Raw genomic sequence first — 5,062 nt, forward strand, 5'->3', positions numbered from 1 at the left:
GAGGTGGCAGACGCCTGTAGTCCCAGCTACTCGGGAGGCTGAGGCAGGAGAATGGCGTGAACCCGGGAGGCGGAGCTTGCAGTGAGCCGAGATCCAGCCACTGCACTCCAGCCCGGGTGACAGAGCGAGACTCCGTCTCAAAAAAAAAAAAATTAGCTGAGCATGACGTCAAGTGCCTGTAATCCCAGCTACTTACCAGGCTGACGCAGGAGAATCTGTTGAACCCGGTAGGAAGAGGGTACAGTGAGCTGAGATCACACTACTGCACTCTAGCCTGGGCGACTCAGCAAAACTCAGTCTCAAAAAAAAAAAAAAAAAAGGAAACTCTATGTGGTACTTTAGGGCTGAGGGAGAATCCCCAAAAAAGGGGCAAATCTGGAGAGAATTCAGACTTCCTTGGAGAAAGTATGGTCCTGCCTGACATGTAACGGAGATAATTGCTAGATCAACCAAGCCAGAGCTGGTCTGGAGCTGCCGAACAAGCAAAAGGCCCACCCTCCAGGGTGCAGATGTGAGAACAGGTTATCAACAGTTGGTGCCGTGGATGTGCACTGGAAACCTAGGTGTTGTGGGGGCGGGAAACCTTCAATGTTTATGGCCCACCGTGGGGGCTCTGTTCTTTTATCATTATTATTTATGATTTTTTAGACAGAGTCTCACTCTGTCACCCAGGCTGGAGTGCAGTGGCATGCACGATGTTGGCTCACTGCAACCTCTGCCTCCCAGGTTCAAGCGATTCTCCTGCCTCAGCCTCCCAAGTAGCTGGGATTACAGGCATGAACCACCACACCCATCTAATTTTTGTTTGTTTGTTTGTTTGGAGGGACAGGGTTTCACCATGTTGGCCAGGCAGGTTTCACCATGTTGGCCAGGCTGGTGTCCAACTCCTGATCTCAGGCGATTTGCCTGCTTCGGCCTCCCAAAGTGCTGGGATTACAGGCGCTCATGAGCCACTGCACCCGGACTTTTTTTTTTTTTTTCCTTTTGAGTTTCATTCTTGTTGCCCAGACTGGAGTGCTGTGGCGCAATCTCCATTCACTGCAACCTCCTCCTCCCGGGTTCAAACGATTCTCCTGCCTCAACCTCCTGGATAGCTGGGATTACAGGCACCCACCACCACGCCCAGCTAATTTTTGTATTTTTAGTACAGATGGGGTTTCATCATATTGGTCAGGCTGGTCTCAAATTCCTGACCTCAGGTGATCCACCCACCTTGGCCTCCCAAAGTGCTGGGATTACAGGCATGAGCCACTGCGCCTGGCCTTGGGGCCTCTGTTTTTTGTGTGTAAGAGGGCTGCAGAAAGGTTTTCACCAGGTCAAGACTGCGAAGTTGCAGGACCACGTTCTAGACCCAGGGGGCTCTGGCAGGCTTCACCTGGTGTCTTCACACCTCTATCCCTAATGCCTCACCAGCGCCCTCTATTGATAATTCTTGGCATTGTGCTCACTTTTTTTTTTTCTGAGACGAAGTCTCGTTCTGTCACCCAGGCTGGAGTGCACTGTCACCATCTCGGCTCACTGCAAGCTCCGCTTCCCAGGTTCATGCCATTCTCCTGCCTCAGCCTCCTGAGTAGCTGGGACTACAGGCACCCACCACCATGCCCGGCTAATATTTTGTATTTTTAGTAGAGACAGGGTTTCACCATGTTAGCCAGGATGGTCTCGATCTCCTGACCTCGATATCCGCCCACCTCAGCCTCCCAAAGTGCTGGGATTACAGGCATGAGCCACTGCACACGGCCAAGCATTGTGATTGCTTTAAAGGAGACATAACGAAAGAAATTCCTTTATCACATATTGAAAGGGTCCATTCAGAGACAAGAGGCAACGCATGGATAATTGACACACATATATTTATTATTATTTTTATTTTTTTGAGACAGAATCTTGCTCTGTTGCCCAGGCTGAGGTGGTGTCACCATCTTGGCTCACTGCAACCTCCACCTCCCCGGTTCAAAGTGATTCTCCTGTCTTAGCCTCCTGAGTAGCTGGGATTACAGGCACCCGCCACCACACTTGGCTAACTTTTGTATTTTTAGTAAAGAGACAGGGTTTCGCCATGTTGACCAGACTGGTCTCGAACCCCTGACCTCAAGTGATCCGCCTGCCTCGGCCTCCCAAAGTGCTAGGATTACAGGCACGAGCCACCATGCCTGGCCTAATTATTATTAATAATATTATTATTTTTGAGATGGAATTTTGCTTTTGTTGCCCAGGCTGGGGTGTAATGGCACCATCCTGGCTCTCTGCAACCTCCGCCTCTGGGTTCAAGTGATTCTTCTGCCTCAGCCTCCTGAGTAGCTGGGATTACAGGCATGCACCACCACACCTGGCTAATTTTGTATTTTTAGTGGAGACGGGGTTTCTCCATGTTGGTCAGGCTGGTCTCGAACTCCTGACTACAGGTGATCTGCCCGCCTCGGCCTCCCAAAGTGCTGGGATTACAGGCGTGAGCCACCGCGCCCGGCCTAATTTTTGTATTTTTAGTAGAGATGGGGTTTGACCATATTGGTCAGGCTAGTCTCGAACTCCTGACTGAGGCAGGAGACTCACTTGAACCTGGGAGGGCGGAGGTTACAGTGAGCCGAGATCGTGCTACTGCACTCCAGCCTGGGTGACAGAGCAAGACTCCATCTCAAAAAAAAAAAAAAAAAAAAAAGAACTTGGAGACAGCAGCTTTGGGAGCCGAATGGGCCCATTTCAGGGGCTGAGGTTACATCAACCAAACAGTACAGCTCTTCAGAGGAACTCAACCAGAAGGGGTGAGAAACGGGATTGTAGGGGATGAGAAGAAGGAATAGGGGCCCCCTGGACACAGAAGCCGAGCGACTGGCTCTATAACTTTGAGTAAACCCCTCTGAGCCTCAATTTCCCTATCTGTCACAAGAAGTAAGATCACCATCCTCAGGTTCCCAAAGAGACACGACAGGCTTGACTGGGCACAGTGGCTACTGCCTGTAATCCGAGCACTGTGGGGGGCCAAGGTGGGAGGATCGCTGGAGCCCAAGAGTTTGAAGACAGCCTGGGCAAGATATCTCTATTTTAAAAAATAATAAAGAGACGTAACAGGCTCTCCAGGATGTCCCCCATCACGGGTGAACAAATCCACCATCAAGGCTTTGGAGGTCCCTAGAGCCCCTGATCTGAGGGGCCCAGGAGCTGATCCATCGTTTGGAGTCACCCAGAAGGCCCAGAAGGGCTCCAAAGGCACTGGGGGCCAGAGGAGAATGACAGGGTCCCCCATGAACCCTCACACACAAGCCCTCCACCAGCCCCATTCACCCGCCCCCAAAGCCACCAGCCCCACTCACCTGCCCCTGAAGCTGAACCCAGCAGTCTGAAAGGCCAGTCTTGGAGCCCTGGTGCCGCAGCAGCTTTGTGACTCAAAGCCAAGTTCTGGCCAATCCCTGCCACCTCTTGGGGGGAGGGGATTCTAGAAGGCACAGCCAGAGGTTGGGGAACAGGATGCAGGGCAGCGCCAAAGGTCATGGTAGTTGCTACCTACACCTGCTCATCCTGAGTAGAAAGGGTTCTCAGCACAGAGGAAATCCCAAATCTCCCCCTCCATGTACCTAGAGGCAGCTTTGGTCTTTCACCCCATGGGCATTTTCTGAGCACCTACTGTATGCTGGAATTTGCCCCAGGCGTGAGGATACAAACAACTCAAAGAATTGGGGGGTATAAAATACGTAGATGGGAAGGAACCAAAAAGAAGGTGCAATGGGCCAGTCCGGGTTCTGACCGATATCTGGGGTCTGGCTCTGAGACTGCGGGCTCCTTGGGGTGGGACTGGACTTGATGTCTCTTGGGATCACCACCGGGCCTGGCAAAAGTGGGCACTGACCCTGAGCCACAGCCCTGTAAGGGGAAGTCAGGCCGCTGTCCTGGGTCACCTCCTGGGGCTGGGCTGGGGCCCAGCATGAGTCACCGCTGGCTGGGCCGAGGCTGACACGCACCTTGGACTCAGTGCAGCTGGCTCCAGCCAAAGCCAGCCTGGCCCAGAAGCCTCCGCCTGGCTTCCCTGGGGAGCCGCTGGGGGTTGCCAGGACACGAACCAGCAGGGGTGCCTGGCCCCCCCCTGCAGAGACCACCCTCTCCAAAATCTTCTCTATACTGTGGGTGTGACTTTGGACAAAATCAGGGACGTGTCAGATGGCAGTTGGATGGGGTTTAAATCCTTTGTCTGTTTTTTGAGATGGAGTCTCGCTCTGTTGCCCAGGCTGAAGTGCGGTGGTGCCATCTCGGCTCACTGCAACCCCCACCTCCCCAGGTTTAAGCGATTCTTGTGCCTCAGCCTCCTGAGTAGCTGGGACTACAGGTGCATGCTACCACGCCCAGCTGATTTTTGTAGTTTTAGTAGAGACAGGATTTCACCATGTTGGCCAGGCTGGTCTCAAACTCCTGACCCCAATGATCTGCGGGCTGCGGCCTCCCAAAGTGCTGGGATTACAGGCGTGAGCCACTGCGCCCGGCTCATCCTTTGAATGTTTCATCAGAACAGTTCCCTTCTGTGCTGTCAACCAGCTAAACGCAAACTGGGAGTTCTCAGTGCAATTGGAGGCTGTGGGAGCCCAGAAAGGTGCTGGCCCAGCCTGAGGGCTACTGGGGACAGGTTTCCGAGGACTGTGCAGCTGAGGTTGGGAGGTGGCGCTCGGCTGGATGACTGGGGGAAGAAGAGTAGCTGGCACAGAACTACAGCTGCAGCCATGCAAAGACCCTGAGGTCAGCAGGGCAAGATATTGGGAATTTGGGTGGAGAAGTTCCTGAAAGGAGACACTGGCCAGCCCAGGGACTCGTACAGTCAGGACTTTTCCCAGAAAGTTTTCAAGTACGGAGTCAGATCTGTGATTTAGAAAAAGCCCTTCACGCCGGGCGCGGTGGCTCACGCCTGTAATCCCAGCACTTTGGGAGGCCGAGGCGGGTGGATCACAAGGTCAGGAGATCGAGACCATGGTGAAACCCCGTCTCTACTAAAAATAGAAAAAAATTAGCCGGGCGCGGTGGCAGGCGCCTGTAGTCCCAGCTACTCGGGAGGCTGAGGCAGGAGAATGGCGTGAACCCG

At 53.3% G+C, this 5,062-nt stretch overlaps 1 protein-coding gene across 1 annotated transcript in view; it reads right to left on the reverse strand.

Annotated features, from left to right (window-relative positions):
- The window catches only part of KIAA1683 (KIAA1683 ortholog), a 27,242-nt gene extending 23,824 nt beyond the window's left edge, over positions 1-3,418 (reverse strand). The window contains 1 exon segment of the mRNA XM_011990253.1: positions 3,312-3,418. The gene's annotated coding sequence lies outside the window, so the exon portion shown is untranslated.
- Positions 3,419-5,062: the final 1,644 nt, after the last annotated feature.

The sequence above is a fragment of the Mandrillus leucophaeus genome, unplaced genomic scaffold (genome assembly GCF_000951045.1).
Source record: "Mandrillus leucophaeus isolate KB7577 unplaced genomic scaffold, Mleu.le_1.0 Scaffold11, whole genome shotgun sequence".
Lineage (NCBI taxonomy): Eukaryota > Metazoa > Chordata > Mammalia > Primates > Cercopithecidae > Mandrillus > Mandrillus leucophaeus.